This window comes from Antechinus flavipes, chromosome 2 (genome assembly GCF_016432865.1).
Source record: "Antechinus flavipes isolate AdamAnt ecotype Samford, QLD, Australia chromosome 2, AdamAnt_v2, whole genome shotgun sequence".
In the NCBI taxonomy this organism is placed as follows: Eukaryota; Metazoa; Chordata; class Mammalia; order Dasyuromorphia; family Dasyuridae; genus Antechinus; species Antechinus flavipes.
In genome coordinates, this window is record NC_067399.1 from 218,154,117 (window position 1) to 218,177,944 (window position 23,828).

Consider the following 23,828-nt stretch of genomic DNA (forward strand, 5'->3'; position numbering starts at 1 on the left):
TCCAGATGACAAGCAGTCCTATACATGTTAAATATATCACAGTATATGCTAGAAATAATGTATATGTGCAGAACCGAACAGTTCTCTTGTTGCACAGGAAGAATTGGATTCAGAAGGTAAGAATAACCCAGGAAGAAAAACAAAAATGCAAGCAGTTTATATTCATTTTCCAGTGTTCTTTCTTTGGGTGTAGCTGCTTCTGTCCATCATTGATCAATTGAAACTGAGTTAGGTCTTCTCTTTGTCGAAGAAATCCACTTCCATCAGAATACATCCTCATACAGTATCGTTGTTGAAGTATATAATGATCTCCTGGTTCTGCTCATTTCACTCAGCATTAGTTCATGTAAGTCTCTCCAAGTCTCTCTGTATTCCTCCTGCTGATCATTTCTTATAGAACAATAATATTCCAAAACATTGATATACCACAATTTACCCAGCCATTTTCCAATTGATGGGCATCCATTCAATTTCCAGTTTCTAGACACTACAAACAGGGCTGCCACAAACATTTTGGCACATACCATCTCTTTTTTTCTTAATCTCTTTTTCTACCTAGCCAAAAATGTCACAATTCAGTAAAATCATACTTCTTGGAAGAACCTCTAGGGCAAGGTTCTTAAGCTTTTCTTACGTCATGAATTCCTATGGAAGTGTGCTGATGTTCCCATCTCAGTCTAATATTTTTAAATGCACAACACTTGAGAGATTGACAAAAGAAATCAATTTTAATTAAAATAAAGACATATGTTGCTGTTATTCAATTGTTCCAGAACATCTGATTTTTTATCATCTTATTTGGGGTATTTTGGGAAAAAAAATCTGGAGTGGTTTGTCAATTCCTTCTTTGGTTCATTTTACAGATAAGGAAACTAAGGCAAACAGGGCTAAATGACTGCCCAAGCTTATCTAGCTAGTAAGAGTCTGAAGATGAATTTACATTCAGGCTTTCCCAAATTCAATTCAGATAAGTTAGCCACTGTACCATGGATATATACATACATATATATATATATGAGCTGATAGATTCCATGGTGTAGTTTGAATGTGTGTGGTGCAGTGGATAGAACACTTGAATGTGTGTGGTGCAGTGGATCTGGAGCTAAGGAGACATTTTCATGAGTTCAAATCTGGTCTCAGACACTTACTAGCTGTGTGAACCGTGGCAAATCACTTAACCCTGTTAGTCTCAGTTTCCACATCTGTAAAATTAAATAGAAAAGGAAACCTTTGCCAAGTAAACCCCAAAGGAGTTGTGAAGAGTCAGACATGACTGAACAATAACCAATAAAAGCTAAATTCTCCCCTTTTTATGGGTAGGAAAGACGAGTTAGGAGAGACTGGAAAAGAAAATCCAGCCTTGGAGCAGCCTCAAAATGCTGTCCCCTTTCTGATTGGTAGTCATGTTACATTTTGTAAACCTGAAAAATGCTATACAAAATTGAGTTCTTAGAATATTGTGACTCAAAGGTGGAGTGATCATGAGGAAAAACATGAGAAATTAGAATGTGTTTGTTCAAAATGGATTTTAAGGGAAAAGATTGTAGAAAGTTGCAGATACACAAAGATTATTCATTTCCTATCTAATCCAGTCTTATTCAATATTTTTAAGCAGCTAATATGGGCCAAGAATTCCCATAACTGGAGATACAGTTAATAAAATGAAAGACTGTCCCTGAGACTAAGAAGATTACAGTCTGGCACAGGTGTAACTAATTTAAGTTTTCAGAGTGCCTGCTTTTCCTGGTGATGAAAGGATATGAAGAACAAAACCAGAAGATTAGCATGTGAAGCAGGTGATCTTAGTGTGATTAGAGTAAGGTGACCCATGAAATAATCGCCTTTGGCCAGCTGGCTGGCTCTGCAGGAGAGGAAAGGAACAGCTGTTGAAGCCAGATGAGCAAACTTTTCCGAAAGTTACCCTTGCTAGTTAGAGGGGACTGGGAGATTCTGCTGGGAAAACAGATTGTATGCTTATCATCTGAGCCAAAATATGAAACTAAATAAATCCCATAAAGGTTGAAATATATTCTTAAAACTGTTTGGTGATGGAGTTGGTGGAAAGGCACAGACTCAGTTTTTTCTCTTACTAGTTTATTTTGGATGGACTTAGGGGCAGAAGGGTAACTATCCATGAGTTAAGAATGACCTTAATGGCAGCTGGGCAACACAGTGGGTAGAGTACCAGCCCTGAAGTCAAGGACCTTAATTCAAATTCAGCCTCAAACATTTACCAGCTGTCTGACTCTGGACAAGTCACTTAACCTCAACTGCCTTACCAAAAAAAAAAAAAAATTGACCTTAAACAGGTCACTTCTCTTTTAATCTCAGTTTTCTAATTTGTAAAATAATAGAATGGCGGGGAACATGGTGATCTCTAATATTTTTGAGTTCTAATCATCTACAAAATCTGAAAAAGTCAATCAAGTTCTCACATTCTGTGGTTCCCTTTTGGACCTAACTATCTTGCCTTTGATTTGCTCAGAAATATGTAGAAAGGGAAATACTTAAAAGGACTCAGATTAGAATGAATTATTTTTGCAATGAAGATTTATTCTTCTAATCAGAAGGTGACTGAACACTTTGGTGAGTGGGAGGACAGAAAAAATGGGGACACTAATGTCAACTCATTATTCCATATTTTTGAAGACTCATTTTAAGACTTATACCCTTATATTTTACAAAATAAAATCATAATTCAGATTAATCTGGGAGGTTCTCTTTCACTAAATAAGGCAAATCTAATCAGTGCCTGACCAGTAGGCTCCTTTCCCTCTTCCTGATAAGGGGTCATCCAACATGTTGCTTGAATTCTTCTAATAAGTTTCACCTACCTCCACCTCTGCCCACAATCTCCCAAGGCAAATCATTCTACTTCTACATAACTCTAATTATTACAAAGATTTCTACCCTAAAGCTTCCTTCTTTGTGACCGATACCTTTTTTTAATTTTTTTTTAATTCTACCCTCTGGGGTCAAAGCAAACCATTCTGGTCTTTTTTCCATAAGTCATCACTTCAAATACTTAAAGACACCTAACATGTCCTTTTTAAGTCTTCTCTTTTTTAGGTTAAACTTTCTCTGTGTTTTCAACAAAAGATCACATGCTTTATAAATGTTAAAATGCTATGTAAATATTAGAAATGATAATTATTGCTAATAGTAATAATATATTGCTAATTATAATATATAATAAATGTAATATAATAATTATTATTATATAATTGCTAATAATAATAATATATTCTTTCTTATATCACATGATATTCAGTCCTTTTGCCATCTTGCTCACTACATTCTGAATGCACTTAAGCTAATCAATGTTTTTCTTAGGATGTGGTACTCAGAACAAAACACAATATTTTGAGTATTATTTCATGAGGGGAAAAGACAAAGAAACTCTCTCATTTGTATCATTTACTCACCTAGCACAGTGAAAGACAGACAAAATATTCAATATATACTGACTGAGTTGAGAAAATTAAATTATGTCAACTCCTTTCATTTATCTTCAGAACAGATGGTGTTTCCTTATTCTTTAGGCAATTTATTTTCATCTCTAAAGCCTCTCCACTTTCTCCCGAAATAATCAGACTCATCCTATGTCTTTTTTATTGACTTTATTATTAATTTTATCCTATAAACTTCCTAAGCATGATTTTTTTGTCTCTGAACTTAGTTTAGAAATTCAACTGTCCTGTAATAAGTTGTCTAGAAATCCAGTTTTCCTATTGAACACTGATCTATTTATATGTCAATGAAATCTATTATCCTTGAAAGAGGCATGTGGACACCAGGGAATTTTGTGTGGTATCTTTATACCACCAAGATATCCTTTGAGGATGTCTAGTTTATTATCCAAAGAAATTTGGTTTGCTATCTCTATCCTTGCAGATGCAGCTGGACTCAAATAATGAATATTTCATAATCATAGGAAGGAAAGGAATTTTTGCTTGCCCTCATCCCCAATTTCCATTCATTCATATTTTCTTCCCTCTATGATGCTAACCTTCCTATTTTTGTACACCCCAAAAGAGAGCAGTTCCCCTCATGTGAAGTCAGCTTTGCTGCAGAAAATTAGATCCTATTTATTGATAACTCTGTTTTATTAACATATTGATTGCACTTAGAATTTTATATCTCAATCTATTTTGATTTTGTTATATTTTTTATTCTTCTTTAAATTAGACTTGTTCTTTCATAAGTCACTTTCCTCTTCAAAAAACTCTTCAGTATTTTTCAATTGCTTATCAAATGAAGTTCAAACTTCTCTAAGTGCACAATCTAATAGCAGCCTTGCTTTCCATCCTTAAATGATTATAATATTTTCAATATATTTTATGTTTCAGAGAAACTAGATTCTACTGTTCTCCATATATATCCAATGCTTTCCCTCCTCCATTCATTTGTTCATGACATTCCCAGGACCTAGAATGTCTTCCTCTCACTTCTTCACTCACTGAATTCTTATGACTTCAGACTTTTGGACTTTTTCATTCTGTCCCCAGGAACTTCATCATCAGGAGTTTCATCATCCTGAAAGACCGAGTCAGACTTGGAAGTCACACTTTATCAGTCCCTTCTGTCTTTCAGATTGGAGAAGAGTGATGAGTTTCTCCCAGAATTTTTATTTAAGGAGGACCCCAGGCCAGCCCTCTCTTCATTACTCTATCATGACATCTCTATCTTGCCCATTCTGGGCACCTTCTCCTGTCCACTTTCTGCTCAATTTCCTTTTATATGCTATGTTCCCCATTAAAATATAAGCTCTTTGAAGTAAGGGACTGTCTTTCTTTCTGCTTACATTTGTATTCTCAGAGCTTAGTACAAAAGCTGGTTTCACAGTAAATGCTTATTGACTGACTCACTGATAAATGCTCACTTTTTCCAAGAGGATTTCCTTGTTCTCTATGAAAGATCTTTCCCTTTTAGATTTCCCATAACATTTACTTGCATGTATTTTCCATATCTTATTTTACATGAGACTTATTTCAGAAGGTCCCCAGTATATTGGATACCTGCCAGATTCTATTTAAAAAAAAAAACCATAGTCCCCATTTCTATAGTATTTTAAGGTTAAAAAAGTCGTCTCTTATTAAACAACCATATGAAGTAGTTAAGTACATATTAAGTAGTTATAAGAAGTACAAGTATCATTTATATCCATTTCACAGATTTTTTAAAAAATAAGGTTAAATAACCAGCCCAGGGTCATGCAACTAGATAGTGTCAGAACTAGGATGTGAACTCTTGTCTCAATATCAAGGTTTCCCACTGCACAATGTTGCCTCTAGAGTAGATTTTATAGGAAGACAGGAAAGGATTTCACAGGATGAAAAGGCATGAAAACATTGAAATCTGCACTAAAGAAGAGAACACCAATTTTTAAAAAATGAATTCATTGACTACTGATGGCTCTACCTGTCTCTATGGGGTATCTCCTTCCAAGATCATTAAGTTCTGTGAGAACAGACAGTGTTCTTTAAAGGTTGTATCTTCTCTGATGGCCAGTACTTAAACATAGTAAACAATTGTTAACTGTTTGTCAAATTATACCAAAGGTGGAAGGAACCTTAGAGATGATCTAATGAGAGCCTACAATGCAGTGGGAGAAAGGAAGAGAGGAAATGGAGGCTCAGAGAAACCAATGTTTTTTTCTATACTTGCTTTATACAACTGAAAGATCTATCAAATATTTAAACAACCTGCCCTCCTCCAAAGTATATTCCTTCCCAACAAAATAGTTAACTAAAAGCAGCTAATATTGTTATTCCACATGCATCATTTGCCACTTTCTACATTTAGTGATTATTAACAGAAAGAAAAGATGTATGTTTTAAATTCAATCATTTGGTAGCAATATTGTCATAAGGTCATAGGACCATAGAACTGGAACTGAAGGAAAACTTGTCCATTGCTTTTTACTTGAGTTTTATTAAAATTGAATGATGAACCATGACTGAAAATCAAGAGACCTCAGCTCAAGGCTTACCTCTAGGACTAACTTGTTATTTGAGTCTGAGAAAATCACTCAGCCTTCTAGGTTTTTGATTTGTCACCTGGAAAATGAAAGGTTTGAATTAGATCAGGGGTATCAAAATTAGCAATGTCGTTTGTTGCCAAATATTTCCAAGTGTCCCTCCTGTATCACCAAGTTAAAATGGAATTGGGAAATATTTAACAAATACAAATAAATAGAAATATAACAAAACATAGATAATATTAATGCATGGTTTTCTAAACCACTATGTTGCCCATAGGAATCCTAGTTTGATTCCACTGAACTAGTTGATTGCTAAGGTCTTCTTGAGTTCAACAATCCCTTTCAGCTCTGACATTCTATGTCCTAAGGTTTCCCACTCTACCATTCAAGATTCCTTCCAGTTTTAACAAACTGCATTCTGTAATCTGAGACCCTTTCTATTTTAGTCTTTGAGTCTTTGAGACCAAGACTATATAACTAATAGGAACAGAATGAAGCTAAAGCCCAGGTCTGCTGATTCCCAATTTAAGGCCTTTTCCAAAACACTGTGTTGTCTTCGAGCAGGACATTGAATTACTAAGCGTGCTTGATGATTTGCAATGTAATGACTTCATTTTACTTAGCTGTACAATGGAACTAATGGTACTATGCTATCTATCTCACAGAAGTGTTATTTTTTAAAAATATCTTTTCAAATGGGAACTGGTATTATAATTCGTATCAAGAAAGGAAATCTATACCTGCTATATTTGGGTGAAAAGATTCAAATTAAAGACTAATTCCATATAATCCAATATCATATAAGGGACTGTCTATTAAATTGTATTTCTGGCGTCTAAAAAGATGTTATATTTCTGGGGTCTTAGGCCAGCTGTTACCATGGAAACCCAAACAGCTGCAATCCCTGTGAGAAAAGGCAACATTTCATTCCATCAGCCCTTATCAGTTTTGTTGAGATAGCACAGAAATGTCGAAGCTTCATTAAAACCTTTCTCCAACCCTTTCCTCTAGCCTCTCATTCCCTTCTCTGAGAAACCAAAGACTAAAGCCCAGGTGCAACAGCTGACAGGGAGGGAATTGCTGCTCTGAGATGAATTAGGTTTGCCTAAAGTTATGTAAATCCTAGGTCTTGGGTCTTTCCTGGATTCTGAGAGTTTATCTAGATCAACTTTCACATTATACAGTTGAGAAAATGGAAATTCAGAGAGAGAATGGTTAGCCAAAGACCCAAGATTATAAGAAGCTGGATAATAATTTAAACCAAAATCCTCTGTTCCGCAGATATCCTGTTCCCCAGCTACAAAATTCTATGATGGGTTGTCCAGGCATGGAGGTAAAGGAAATGGACTTTCCATTCATTTAGCAAATGCTTATAATACAAGACCTTTGAAGAATTGCTTTGATCTGGAAAATGGCATTTTCCTTTTAATAAAAACCTGAGAAGTTAGATGGGAGCAGAGACTTTGGAACAATAAAGAATTAAAATCTAATACAACCATCTCCTTTTGTGGAGAAAATAAATGAAATGCAGAAAAGCAGCCTGCCCAAGATCATACAGGTAGTAGGGAATAAGACAAGGTTTGAACTTATTTTTAGTGGAGCCAAAAGATCTAGGTTCAAACCTTGCCCTGCCATCTCAATTCAGTCTTTTTCATCACATATGGCTGAGTCTCCTTGATGAATTTAAGGGATAAATGAAGTTGAAATATTACACCAAATTCCATCCAGTTAAGACCTCTCCTTTAGCCTCATTTCCAAAATATATAGAGAACTGACTCAAATTTATAAAAAATCAAGCCATTCTCCAATTGATAAATGGTCACAGGATATGAACAGACAATTTTCAGATGATGAAATTGAAACTATTACCACTCACATGAAAGAGTGTTCCAAATTACTATTGATCAGAGAAATGCAAATTAAGACAACTCTGAGATATCACTACACACCTGTCAGATTGGCTAAGATGACAGGAAAAAATAATGATGAATGTTGGAGGGGATGAGGGAAAACGGGGACACTGATGCATTGTTGGTGGAGTTGTGAACGAATCCAACCATTCTGGAGAGCAATCTGGAATCATGCCCAAAAAGTTATCAAACTGTGCATACCCTTTGATCCAGCAGTGTTTCTATTGGGCTTATACCCCAAAGAGATACTAAAAAAAGCAAAGGGACCTGTATGTGCCAAAATGTTTGTAGCAGCCCTGTTTGTAGTGGCTAGAAACTGGAAAATGAATGGATGCCCATCAATTGGAGAATGGCTGGGTAAATTGTGGTATATGAATGTTATGGAATATTATTGTTCTGTAAGGAATGACCAGCAGGATGAATACAGAGAGGCTTGGAGAGACCAAATGGACTGATGCTAAGTGAGATGAGCAGAACCAGGAGATCATTATACACTTCGACAATGATATTGTATGAGGATGTATTCTGATGGAAGTGGATTTCTATGACAAAGAGACCTAACTGAGTTTCAATGGATAAATGATGGACAGAAACAGCTACACCCAAAGAAAGAACACTGGGAAACGAATGTGAACTATTTGCATTTTTGATTTTCTTCCTGAGTTATTTTTACCTTCTGAATCCAATTCTCCCTGTGCAACAGGAGAACTGTTTGGTTCTGCAAATATGTATTATATCTAGGATATACTGCAACATATTTAACATATATAAGACTGCTTGCCATCTTGGGGGGGGGTGGAGGGAAGGAGGGAAAAAAACGAAACATAAGCGAGTACAAGGGATAATGTTGTAAAAAATTACCCTGGCATGGATTCTGTCAATACAAAGTTATTATTAAATAAAATAAAATTTAAAAAAAAAAAGATCTCTCCTTTAAACACAAATTAGAGACTAACCTTAAAGAATGTCATTAAAAAAAAAAAAAGAATGTGAAAACCATCCCTGTTTCAGTTTTCCAAATCATCAGACATTTATTGAGCACCTACTGCCTATCCAGTTCGGTTCTAGTAACTGAAGGGAAGATAATCAGGAATAAAACAAAATCGCTTTTAGATGAGCTTAAAATGGTAATACATTGTTGTAACATGTGTATTCAATTTGATTCAAAAACTATTTATTAAGTGTCTACAGAGTACTTTGGTATTGTAAAGATAGCTTGTAATGTTCCCAAGGAGCTTACATTTTAATTGGAGGTTTTTGTTTTTTGGTAAATTATGTCTGACTCTTTGTGATCCCGTGGAGCAATTATTCATGGTTTTCTTAGTAAAAATACTGGAGGAGTTTGCCATTTTTTCTCCAGCTTTAGGCAGGGGTTAAGTGATTTGCCCAGGCTCACACACCTAGGAAGTATCTGAGTCTGGATTTGAACTCAGGTTTTCCTGATCACTTTGGTTTGTAGAATCTGAGATACCATAACATTTGAATTGAGCCTTAATATTGTGTATTATTTCAATGACAACATGATTTCTAGTTCCAAGAAGAGATGGAACGGGAATTGTAGAAAAAGCAGGATATAAGAGAAGGATGCTCTAGATATAGTGTAAGAAAAAGCATGAAGGTGGGAAAGGATGACACCATTTTGGAGAACAATGATGACTAGGCTGAGTAGCATGACATAGTTTGGAAGGTTTAGTTGAGCATAGATTATAGCAGGGTTTGAATATCAGGCTGATGGAGAATCTTGAAGGTCTTTGAGCAAGGGAATGATAAAATCACATCTGTCCTTGAAAAATTCATCTGGCAGCTAGATAAAGGACAATTGGAAACAAGAAGGCAATTAGGAGACCATTGCTATCTTGTAGGGTAAAAGCAATGAGGCCTGGGACTGGAATGATTATGTCAGGAATAGAGAGGAGGTGATTTGAAATGATACTTCAGAGACAGAATATATAGGTTTGGGTAAATGAATAACTATTTAGGTTCAGTAGGAAGAAAACTCAAAGATAACTCCAAAATTTCGAATCTAAATAACACAGAAATCAGTGATGCCATTGACAGTAATGGGAAAGTCTAAATGGGACAGGTTTGAAGAGCATAGAAGTTTCATTTTGAACATGCTGGTTTTGAGGTAGAAAAAAGAAAATATCCTAGTCCTAGTCATCATAGCAAAAAGGCTGAGGTGTTCTCCACAGAAGGAATTGAGGATATTCAGATCAGAGAAGACCACAACTGGTGAGAGCATCAAATATGTGAAAGAGGAATTGAAATTGTTCTGCTAAAACAGAGATCTATAATTAGAAACAATAGGTGAACATCACAAAAAGGTATGTTTAGATCTAGTGTCTTACATATGAAAGTATACCATAATCATATCAGTAGGAAGTGACAGAATGAGAATTCCAACCCTGGTCTTCAAAACTCAGTGTTCTGATTTTTTTTTTTAAGGCTTTTACAAATGAATATTTCCTGAGAAGATACAGGAACAGCAAAAGTACAACCATTTTTCTTAATTCATTAATTCCTTGGACAATGGAGAAAGTACTCTGCCTCACATCCAAGTCCCTAGGGAAAGGAGGCTCAAATTTAAAGCAATTTCTACATAGAATATACCCCACTGAGTTTATACCAACAGCAGAACAGTTGGATGCTATCACTCTGCTACCATTGGGCTAGCTCTCCCATATTATTTCTTGGGGTTTTGTGGGCTGCTTGGCTATGAAACCTGGCTGGTAAAACCCCTGCCTCTTGGCTTCCTGTTCTGACTTTTCAAACCTTACTAGGTCATGGCTGTCTCCAGTAGTCCTTAATTTAAAGGCATTAAGGATATATACAATAAAGACAGAAATACCTGTTGAACTTGCATTTGTGGGCAACAATAAAAGAGCTTGAAAGGGTTCAATTGTTTTTCTACTACACTAACCTGCGGAGGTTTGTTCCTAATATTAGAGACAACACTTTAAATGTGTAGATTCTTAGTAGAAAATGGCAGATCAAAGTCTATCTTGTAGAAAAAGGAGCAAAAGGCAGCAACATTGATAGCTTATTGTTTTTCTTAACTGAGTAAAGAGGACAAAATAGGAGAAATGTAAATATAGTAAATGAAAGAAACTGATTGGGATTAACTAGCAGAAATAAATTTGAATCCTATACCCATGACCAGAATCAAGAAATAGCATTTGTGCATCCTAGGCAATGTGCATTTAAGGACTATACCTCAAACTTACTGACATTAAAAGAGTGTGTTTTTATTTTTTAAAAATACTAAAAAAGTATCAGAATTAATTATTTACAAATAGCAATAATATAATTTACATGGCACCTTATGCTTTGCAAAATGTTTTACATAATTAATTCATTTGATCCTCACTCAGAGGTAGGTATCATTATTATCCCCATTTACAGATAGGGGAACTGAGGGAGAGAAATATTAAATAACTTGCTCAGGATAGGACAGCTAATAAATATGTAAAGCAGGATTTGACCTGAGGTCTTCCAGATTGACTTCTTTCAAAGCTTAGTTCATAGACTACCTCACACCAGAAGCCTTTCTTGGTACAACTAGAAAGTATTAGAAATTGAAAGTACTTCATAAAGTACAAGGAACTATAGACATATGTGGGTGCACTATTATTTCGATGACTATAATTATTATGAGTAATAGTTGTGCTAAGTGTCTAATCAGTAGCAAAAGTCCCTAGGCTAATCATAGTCCTGCAGAGAGGGGATTAATTGTTATTGCCTCAGTTAAATCCTTGGCACTCATTTATTCACTAAGAGTCTTTGTCAAAAAGTTCCTCCTAAGTTGAAATGCTTGGGTCCACAAGTCCTAAGTTCTCAATTATCACCTATTTGAGAAAGAATTCATGATTTGTTCCCTAGCCAAGGCAGGACAGCTACAGGCTCAGATTGGGAAGCTGCCTTACCAGCATTTGAAGGTAGACTTACCCTGGCTCTCTGGTACCATTTGCAGCTGAGAACTGAACTGAAGAACTTAGGTTTTTAATCTCTATGATTTCTATATGATGATAGGTATATTTGGCAGCAGGAACTTACCACATGAAGTTAGTGAGGGATATTTCTCCCATAACTTGTCTGAATCATGAGAAGTTAGTCAATCATATTGCCAAAAGAACTATCTTCTTACCCCACCATTTATTTTCTGGCCTCTGTATAAAATGTCAGTGAACTCCTTAGGTTCTTTTAAACAAACAAACAAATATTTTGGGTACCAAAAATGAGGATGGGTCCTTGGATGAATGCTGAAGATATAAAAAGACCAGAGAGTAAAAATGTTAATGCTCGGTTGTTGTCCCTCGTTCCCAAAAAGGACCAAAGTGATATCACTATGTTACAATCAGGTTATAATGTGTCTGACTGGCTGATCAGACTAATCTGAGTTCAGAATGCTGTGCTGCAGGTTGGACACAAATAATCCCTAGGAACATTTGGGGAGGCTTCTCTAACTTTGAGCATCTTCTGAACTAATTCAATTCTGCTTTGCTCATAGAGCACAGCCCCTTCTCTGATGAGGGCACACCATGCTGAGTGGTCCTGGGCCAGACTCTTTCATATCATACAATCAATTCTAAAGTTCTTAAGAGAGACCTTGAGAGTGTTCCTGGATGGCTTTTTCTGACTACCTTGTGAGCACTTACCCTGTGTGAGTTCTTCATAAAATAATCTTTTTGACAAATGTACATTTGACATTCAAACAATGTGGCCAGCCCATCAGAGTTGTGTTCTCTGCAGTAGTTTGAATGCTCGGCAGTTCAGTTTGAAAAAGGACCTCAATATCTGGTACCTTATTCTGCCAGGTGATCTTCAGAATCTTCCAAAGACAATTCAAATGGGAGTGATTCAGTTTCCTGGCATGGAGCTGGTATAATGTCCAGATTTCACAGGCATTCAACAATGACGTCAGTACAATGAGAAAATATTCTATTCATAGACTTACCTAGAAGATCAAGTCATCTCATGTGATCTTCTTGACAACCACAGGGTTGTGAGGTCCTCAGATCAAGGATTTTGACCCCTTTGTATAGACAAGGATTCAAAAGACTTGCCCAGGATTACCCAGATAAAAATAGAGTGGAGACTCCAACCTAGATCTTCCGATTCCATGACTAATACAGTGCCTGGTATGTTGTAGACACTTAAATGCTTACTGTTTGACAAACCAAATGTTCTTTCTACTCTACATGATATAAATAATTACCTGAATTTATATACCACTTTAAAGTTTGCAAAGTACTTTACTTACATTAACTCATTTGATCTTCACAAGAACCTTGGAAGTCACACGTTATTATTTTCTCCCATTTTACAGATGAGAAAATTGAGACAGATGAAATTAAATGACTTATCTGGAATGACACAGGTAGTAAGTGTCTGAGGCCCAGTTTGAACTCTGGTCTTCCTGATTCCCAGTCCATTGATCTACCTCAGGAATATCGATGGCTATTCTTCATTATCTTATTGTTGCTAGAAAGAAATTGTGTGGTTTATGGGAAGAAGCATTTACTTCCACGTTAGTGATATTATGCTTTTTTCCCTATTTTTATTTCCTATTCCTCCATTCTTCCTGGTACAAACTGTTTGCCCCATATCCTCTGTTCTTCCCAACACAGACATAGTTCATGTTCAAATCCTTCCTCTGTGATCTTTGGCAAATCATTTTCCCTCCTGGGACTCCAATTTTCTCGTCTATAAAATAAGATTTGGACAATAAGGTAAATTGCTGCTAGAAATTCTCTGATTCTAAGATAAAAACTCTGACAGTGCTCTTCTAAAAGAACATTAGTGAGCAGGGGAGATAAATTAATGGAAGAAGCAGGTGCTTACTCAGTAGAAGAAACATTCAATCTACACAGGCTACCAGACTGATCTTCCAAAGCACAACTATGACTGAGTCACATCTTTTGCTCAAAACCTTTCTTCATAAAGCATTAGGATTGTTCTTGAAACAATCTCAACTATAAGCTTCTCTCACTCTTTCTCTAATGATAGTAAGAAAGGTCATTCATGAGAGCCTAGTGCATTCAATCCATTATGTTCTTCCTGGGAAGGTCACAGAAATGCATTTTATGAAAGAGAATGGCAGTTGCTTTCTCCAGACTAACCTCAAGATTAGCTTTAGAACCTAAATACTTCTGATTCATAGGCTACCTCCAATAGAAAGCCTCCTCCAATTCCACAACCAAAATGGATTTTCCTTTCTTCCAATCTTATATTCAGTTCAATCCAAATCAATTCATTTCTTTTCATTCAATAAAGGATTATAGTCTGGAAATTTGTAAGGCTTCTTACTATATACAAACCCTTAGACAAGGCACTATGCTTATTTTGATTCAGAGACAAGGAAAAATCAATACTTACCTTTAAGTTACTTATACTTTACTTGGGAGGTAAGACAGATGTAGACAGTTAAAAACTATACACAAATCAGTAAATACAAGATAATTTAAGGAGAAATACTTTGATCAATTGAGAGAAATGAAGAAGGCTTAATGTGAGAAAGAAGCTTTTGAGATGAATATTAATAAAATATAACATGTCTGACAAATTAAGAAAAGAATAAATTCCAGGCACAGAGGGTTGTTATATATTTGTGCAAATATATAGTGGTAGAAGATGAAATATCAAGTTAAAGAATTATTATAGTTCATTTGATTGTTTTCAGTCATGCTTGACTCTTCATGAGCCTATTTATAATTTTCCTGGCAAAAATACTGGAGTATTTAGTGTTTCCTTCTCCAACTCATTTTATAGATGAGGAAACTGATACAAACAGGATTGACTTGCCCAGGGTCACACAGCTAGCAAATATCTGAAGTCAGATTTGAATTCAGGAAGATGAGTCTTTCTGACGTCAGACCCACCACTCTACCTTGCCAATTTTGTAGTACAGTTTGGTAAGACTCAAGAGATTCACATGCTGACTTTGTTTTATTTTACCATTCTTATGTAATTAATACATTTCACCTATTTGTTAATAAGTCATTCCTGTCTAGACTTTCTCATCTCCTCATCAGCCTCCTTCCACTCTGGAGAAACCTGAAGAAAGCCCAACTATGTTCTCTTCACTTCTGGCTAGACTCACTCGCCCTTGACTTTTTTAGCTTCATGTCTCACCTCCTACTTTAGCTCCCTTGCATGTGATGTTTTCCCCATTAGAATGTAAGTTCTTAAAGGAAAGAATCACCTTGTTTCCTTGAATTTGCAAATCTAGCAAGTGCTTGACATACAATAAACATTTAATAAATATTTTATCTATCAATCCATCTATCTATTTTATTCATCTGCTACTCTAGATTGAAGCAGCAATCATGTATTATAACTTTTTCATGTCCCTCTCTCCCATGAATGGCATTTTATAATTTTATTAATATGCTAATTAATTTATTGCCCATTCTTATGAAATCCTTGGTGAATGGAACTGATATACCTAAATGTATTTAGAGGGTAATTCAAGGTTATTTCCTCCTAATAAGAAGCTCTTCTTACAATTTTGCTGAAAATACTCAGAATCCCATCAGTAACTATCTTAGGACTCAATGGAATGGTACAGAGAAGCAAAGTAGTGAGCCTAGTGTCAGGAAATTTAAATCTGAGCTTAGACATTTATTAGAATGTGACTTTGGGCAAGTCACTTAATCTCTGTCTCAGTTTCCTCAACTATAGAATGGGGATTAGTGTTATAAAGACAAAATGAGATATTTGTAAAGCACTTAATGCAGTGTGTGGAATAGAGGAGGATCTAATAAAACTTATTTTGATTCACATAGTTAGGCAGTTCTCTTCCAAGATCCTCAAAAAAAAATGAGCCAAATTCAATAGTGGAGTAGAATCCTTGACTCCCATGTGAACCCTTCAGAAAAAAAAGTCTCCTTTACAGGTCCCCAGATCACCCAAAGATAAGGAAGACAATACTTGTTTTAATGGAAAAAAAAATAACTAGTTGCCACCAGGGCTAAGCCCTTTTGTTCTCTTACTTACTTGCTCTCAGTTTCTACTTTCTATAGTAGAAACCAGAGCATCTGAGTAAGTAATTCTGAGTAAACTGAGGAAAACAGCCATGTATAAGGAAATGAGCCCAGCACTAAGAGTCAAGAGACCTGAATTGGAGATCCATCTTTGTCACTAACTAATTATGTGACTTTTTGGCAAGACATATTGTTCTTCTGAGTTTTAATTTCCTCCTGAGTAAAATATGTCTGCCAGGCTGGATTCTCTCCAAGGATCCACTCTTCTGTGGCTAACATCCTATGACCCTCTGGGACTGTTTTCGAGAATTATATCACTCTCAAATCATAATCTGTAAGTCGCTAATAAGGACAGACAAGAAGTTGCTAGATATACTCCCTGGTGTCCAGATTCTCCCTCCTTCCTTGTCCTTCAATTCTGAGATGCTGAGACAACAATATGAGGAATAAGTAAAGCAGCTTGATGTAGTGAAAATGGCTAAGACCAGTAGTAAATTTTTTCCCACTCTAGAGTAAGATCATGAAATCCACCTGAAATACATTTTTTATCTGTAGTTGAATCCTCAATATCTAGGAAAGTGCCTGGAATATTTATTGTTGTTGATCAGTAATTTGTCTGACTCTTTGTGACCCCATTTGAGGTTTTTATGGCAAAAATAATGAAGTAGTGTGTCATTTCCTTCTTCAGCTCATTTTAGAGATAAGAAAGCTGAGGCAAACAGAATAGACCACACAATTAGGAAGTGACTGAGGCTAGATTTGAATTCAGGCCTTCCTGACAACTCCAGGTCCAACACTCTACCCACTGCATCACCTAGTTGCCCCTAGCTTCCTGGAGAATAAAAGGCACTGAATAAATATTTGTTGAATCAAACCTTGCAAAATGTGCCCTAGTGAATGATCAACAAACAACAAAAACAAAATTTTCAGAAAAATTCTGTTGCAGGTCTGGGAAGGAAAAGAAGAGACAAAAACTCTGGGACAGTGGATATCAACTCATATGGGGCATAGAAGTCAGGAATTGGAATGAGAGAAAAGGAAGTGCATACCATCTGGTATTTCCTATTTTAACTAATTATTCTTGCTAAAATCTAAGCTCAGTTGTTTCTATGCTTCTAAATGAGTATAAGCACTGTTTAAATGACCTATAAATTTTAGCACCCTGGAAGAAAAATCCATTAGTCCTGCCCTAGTTCCTAAGGAAGGAAACTAGGTTTGAATCTCTTCCCTTTTCTAAGCCTCAGCCAAATAAGGAGATTGGATTAGATGATCCCTGGGATCTCTCTTCAAACTCTGAATTTTATAAATTAAAGAAATCTGGCAGTCCTATGAGAGGAGCCATCAAACAAAAACAAGTGCTTCCTGTATAATTTTTTTCTCCCTTCACTCCCTACAGACATTTCAGTTGCTGCCCTGATCTTTCTCCTTTTCATCAGTTGCTTTTCATTTCCCTAGCAAAACTGATCTGAATTGATTCATTTAAAGGCAGAGAGGGAAGAAATGCCCAAAGACAGAACATCAAGATCTATTTATTCTGGAACATAGGGCAGAAGATTAATTTACAACCTTCCCCATAATTAAGAATAGTCTACATGGCCATCAATGTCATTATGAAAAGTGGAGGAAAGAAGACAAAGAGGAATGAAGAGAAAAGGGGGAGACAGAGACAGAGAGAGGCAGAAACAGAAGAAGAAGAGGAGGGGCTGAAGAGAGTCCAGAAGAAAAAGTGGAGGATGAAAGAGGCAGAGGGACAGAGAGATTGAGAAGTAGACAATGAAAAACCATCATTATATCATTGCAACTACTCTCAAAATATGATTTTTTTCAAACTATCAACTTTCAGAATTTCCTGAAGATTAAAAACGCTTGATCTAGTACAAGAACCCTTTCCCCTTCTTCCCCACCCCTCGATGCCCCACAAACCTTTGAGAGAAGAGGAAACTAACTGTAAGTGTAATCTTAGGTCAGAAAAGTGAGAAAGCACTCTGAACTTAAAAGAGTCTTTCCTCTCACACATTCACACCTTCAAGAAACTGAGAACTGACAAATTGGAAAACTGTATTCTTGAAAATAGAGTAGCTGCAGTGATGTAGTGGTGGTTTCTCTCCATTTTCCTCTCATTCTGTCTTTCTCCTTCTTTGTCTCTGTGCTCTTCCTCCACTTTCTCTTCTCTCCCTCTTCTTCCCTCCTTCTCTCCTTCCCTTCCTTACTTCTCTCTCTCTCTCTTTCTCTCTCTTTCTCTCTTTCTTTCTCTCTCTCTCTCTCTCTCTCTCTCTTCTCTCTCTCTCTCTTTCTCTCTCTTTCTTCTCTCTCTCTCTCTCTCTCTCTCTCTCTCTCTCTCTCTCTCTTTCTCTCTCTTTCTTTTTCTCTCTCTCTCTCTCTCTCTCTGTCTCTCTCTCTTTTTCTCTCTCTCTCATTCTCTTTCTCTCTTTCTTTCCCTGTCTTTCATTCCATTTCTTTCTGTCTGTCTCTCTGTTTCTCTCTGTTTCTTTCTCTTTCTCTCTTTCCTTTTTTCTCTCTCTTTCCCCTTCTCTCTGTCTTTCTTCTCCTCCTCCTCCTCTTTCTCTTCCTGTCTTTCCTTCCCCTTGTTCTCCTCCTTCTTCTTACTACTCCTGTACTTCTTCCTTTTCTTTTCATTTTGTCTCTCTGTGGGGAGGAGGGAAGAAAGAAGGAAAGCTCTTATACTAAACCAGGGAGACCTACCAACCTGAAAGATAAATCCATATGCCCAAAAAATAAGACAAATTTGTCAAGATGATATGACAATATATGACACATAACTACATCATTGTATTAATTTGTTCTTGTGTATATATACATAATAAACTCAAGATTTTTTTCCTTTCAAATTGACCAGCAGGTAGGGAAAGGTTTGTAAAGATCAAGATGTACTGGCTGAGAAAATCAAGAACCCTTTGTGCTAGATATACTGATAATGAACTTACAATGAAAAAACAGTTGTCCTCCAAGAGCTTACATACTGGAAAGAGAAGGCAATATTTAATTAAATAAATACAATTTAGGTAGAATGGAGAACAACTATTAATCAGAGAGATTAGCAAAGACTTCCTGTAGAAAATGGCATCTAAGTTGAATCTTTAAGGAAGATGAAGACTAATTCTAAAGAGAACAATGAAAGCAGAGGAAATAGAATTCTGGGTTTGAAGTCAAGAAGACCTCAGTTCAAGTCTTGCCTTGGATAATTAATAGCTGTGTGATCTTTGGCATGTCACTTATATTCTCTGGATCTCATTTTCTTTATCTATAAAATGAGAGAGAATTGAGCTCGATGGCTTCAAAGGTCTTTCAGATCTATATCTAGGATGCTAGCAAGGAAAGAGGGCATTCTAGGAATGAAGGGCAGACCGTGAAAAAGCAAGAGAGCCAGGAGAGAGAATGCTGAGTCTACAGAAAAAGTAGTTGGCCAGGATTGTGGGAGGAACAATGTGAAATAATTCTAGAAAAGTAGGTTGGAGTCCAACTCTGAGAGTAAATAATGATTCTAATTACCATTGTCTTGTCCATTTAGAACAATAAGCTTTACCTTTTCCTTGTTCCTCCTCTTGGCACTAATACAGTGATAGGTTAGCCAGAATTCAAATAACAAGGAGAATACAACTTAGTGATGTAAAACATTAAGTCTTACATGTAGTAGTAGCTCAGAAACTATAGTGATTGCTAGAGTTCTGAAGAAGGACATTTGGTTGTGGGCTAGGATAGCTGTGAAGGACTTCCTAAAAGAGGTGGAATTAAGATGGATAGAGAAGTATTTAATGTCTGTTGATTGATTAATTGATTGACAAGTAGAATTAGACTGGTAGCTATTCTCCAAATAGCATTCCATTTCTGGATTCTATATATTTGTACTGGCAACCTGCTATGGCTAATGTACTTCACTGCATCTCTGTCACTCAGAATCCATGTCTTCCTTAAAGGTTTTGCTCAACCATATAGAGCTTGTTTCTATAGAAGTCTTTCCCTAATCTCTCTTTTTAGTTAGTGTTCTTTCCTTCTTCAGATTATCTTATATTATATTTATCTGTATTCATGTTGAAAAGTAACATATTGAAGTAGTAGAGAGCTGACTTCAGAATCAGGAAGATCAGATCTTGGTCAACTGGGATCCAACTTTTGATATATTGGATGTTTGACTTAAACAAATTACTTAAACTTTCAGTGTTCCAAGGCAACTCTTTAAAATTATAAATTGAAGAATAGTTGCTGATTTGTTTTGATAGAGTAAGTTTCTTCACTAGATATTCCCTACATCAGTAAAATCATTGGTCTGGAACTCTCCCTTTTCTTGGCCCCATCACTCCACCATGTAACTATTCTATCCCTAGAATATGAGCTTCTTTAGAGTAGAGTCTATTTGATTTATGTTTTTGGATTCCCGGTGAGAGATAATAGAAATCATTTCCCTGATCTTTATCTCTTTTTCCCCATGTGGGAAAAAATGATTATAAAGTAGTTGATTTAATTTTCTCTCTTTCAACTGTAGCATCCTATGTCTTCTAAGATCTATGCAGTCCCAATAAGGTCCCAATATGCTTTGGGAATCATTAAGGAGGATGGGTGGAAGTGTTCATCTCATCTCCTCCTGGTGAGACAGCTGTCAACCAAATTATGAAGTTCCCTTTCCCTTCATGGCATTTACACTTTTCAAATATTTGAATTCTAATCATCTCACTTAGTCATCGTTGATCTAAGCTGGGCATATTTCGTCCTTTTAATCACTCTTCATAAATCATTCCTCGCTTCCACCCCCATTCTCTCAATTGCTGGTTAGTGCTGCTCTTCTCCAGGCTTTACCTAACTTAGAAAGAGTTTCATCCATCATTTATTAAATGTTTACTATACACCAACTCTCTGAAAAGCACTTGGGGAGATAGACTAGAAATATACACTACTACCTTTGCTTTGAGAAGTTTGTAATTTAAATGGGGAATTCATGTAAACAAACATAATAACTCCTAATTTATAGTAATCAATCAACAAGTAATTATTAAGTGTCTACTACTAGTGCTAGCCACTAGAGATTGAAAGGCAAAAGTGAAACAGTCCTTGCACAAGGAGAAGGGTTATTTTCTAATGGTACAATTCATAAGCTCCCAGCTGTGTGTTACCTGCCATAATTATTAGTGGATTATCAGTTGACCAGTTTTAATTGGCTTTCATAGAGAGATATTTACAAAAGTGGTATAATAGAGACAGTTGGTATAAAACATTGCCCTTTAAAAAAAATCTGTGACACACTCTCCCACAAGTGTATAAAAAGTTTAAGTAAAAGTAGATTCGGGCTTAGAGATCACATGTTGCATAGAAGTAACTCATTATTACAGGAAGACCTTTTATAGAAGTTTTCAAAATGTTCCCCTTAGATATGATACAGCTTTCCTGCTGAGCTCTTTACAGAGCCTATAATCTGTATCCAATCTGCCTTTGTCCCAGTGTAAATTGCAACAGCCATTTCAGGATGCTGTCATGATGGCCTTGGGAATATGAAAAGCCCTCTGGACCCCCAAAATTCACAAGCTCAAGGTCAAGTTCTCTGGTCAAGTACACTGGAAGGGAATAGATGAAACCAAGACTAAGATTAAGATTTGGGGCTCTGCTCTTTCCTCCCAAGTGATTTCTTCTTTGAATTATTTTTATTATTAGCCATGATATTCTGTTTGTTTAAATAATTCTCTCCCCATTTGGAGGAGAAAGGTATTATTAATCAGTGAAATCTCTGATCAGTTTGATAAAATCTTCAATCAACTTTTTTGAAACTATAGGGCATATATCCAAAGAAAGAACTAAGGAGACTGAATGCTAATTAAAACATATTTTCACTTAACTTCTTATGCTTTTTTACCTTTTGTTCAGATTTTTCACTTTTTTCTTCTGTTTTTTTCACTATACTTCTGATTTTTCTTTTACAACATAACTAATATGGGAATGTGTTTAAAGTTATTGTACATGTTTAACCTGTATCAGATTGCTGACTGTTCTGGTTAAGAGAAAGGGAGAAAAATGTGGAACTAAAATTTTTATTAAAAAATGAATATCAAAAATTGAAAAAATAAAACACCATTACTAAATGTTTTAAAAGAAACTACAGGGCATTTATTTCTTTTTCTTTTGGAGAATCTAGCATCCACTTTCCAACAGAGCATGAGTTTGAGTACTGTCACTCTGACTAGAGGATATAGAGATTGGTTTCTAATAACTTTGATGCCTTTTAGATACTGGCCACTGTGAATCAGTTCAGACTTATGTTAGAAAACTTGCTACTGGGAGTAGCACTGGCTTATAAAAAGAAATTGGTAGTGATTTTTTCTTTCTTGAATTTCCAGAGGGAGGAAGGAAGAAGGGAAAGAAAGAGAGGGAAAGGAGGGAAAAAGGGAAGAAGAAGAGAAAGAAAAAAGATAAACTCCTAAAATTGAAATAAGCTCAAATAAAAATCCAAATCCAAGGTATTTTTAAGCAATCTTGGAACATTAATTGAAACTGCATTCTGAATAAAAATAAGCAGTCAACCAAAAGTGGTAAATTAAAAATAGAAGATGGATTAAAATTTTGCTGCAGATTTTCCCTCAAAAAAGATGAAATAAAAAGGAAATGATCTTGACGAGGAACAATAACTTCTGTGGGAACTTCCCATCGGATCAATAGGGAATCTCCAAAGAGAAAGAATGCTGGACAAGGAAGCAAATCACCTCATACTGAGGTAGTTATCACAACCATGGCAAAGATGTTTGGGTTCAGGGTACAGATACTCATTGAATGAAAACTATTCCATCTCCTCTGAGATTATAATCTCCCAGCACAGGTAGGGATGGAGTATAGAGATTTCTGAGAAGGTAGAATTTTAATAGAGCAAAGCTAAGATTCATGATCCTCTTGGGATAACCTTGAGGGTTATCTGAAAATTCAGCGACCATGTCCAGGTAACCAGAAGAGCCTTATCCTCTCAGGGAACACATGGACTAAGGGAAGAAACTTCTAATTTGCAGCAGAGATGTGAAGAATGCCTAATGATAGCATCCTAGATGCAGATGCTACATAGGTTAGTTTCCCAATCCTCCATCTGGTTTCAGAGGAACACTACTCTACTCTATCAGAGCTGTGAGTCTCAGAGCAATTCAGTTTTCAAATTACTCTGCTGGGGAAAGAGAATGAGATCAAACTCATTCTTGAAATGTTAGCTGATAATACTTCTGTGCTTTACTATTCATTTCTTGCCCAATTGCATGTTTAATTGTTTCAATGCTGTTCCTCACCTCAGTCTTTTAGTATGATGAACAGCTAGACACTAAAACCTGTGTTGATCTCAGAACTTCCATTTTCTAACTAGATGAGGGCAAAGCAAGCCAGATGAGTAAATTTCTATTAAAAAAATAATAATAACTGCAATTTGAACTCAAGTTCATGAGAACTCAGAGCTGCTTGAACCAGTGGAGTAAGGTGTTAGACCTTAAAAACCATTTAGCCCAACTACTATTTCATAGATTACTTGTATAACATTTCCAATAAATGATCACTGAGACCTTCTCTCTTGAAGGCCTCTCTATTGACTGGTAAGTGCTCACAGAATCTTAGGGTTGAAAGGGGCTACAAAGGTCACCTAGTCTAATGAATACCTAAACAACAATCTCCTCCACAATATATCCAACGAAGGTTCATCATCCAGTTAAGACCTCTAGTAAGAGGGAATCCATTAATTCCAAAGCATGAACTCTTAACCTAGAGCACATAGACCCTGATGGATCTAACAACTTGGGTGAGAAAAAAATTGCACCTTTATTTTCACAAACCTCTAATTGCAATTTCATATCTCTTTTGATTTTAAATGAATGTAGACAACAAATATTATTTGGAGGAAGGCCTACATTTCATTAGACTACTAATGGGGTCCATAACACAAAAAAGGATAAAGATCCTCTAAAGGCACCTCATTCCACTTTG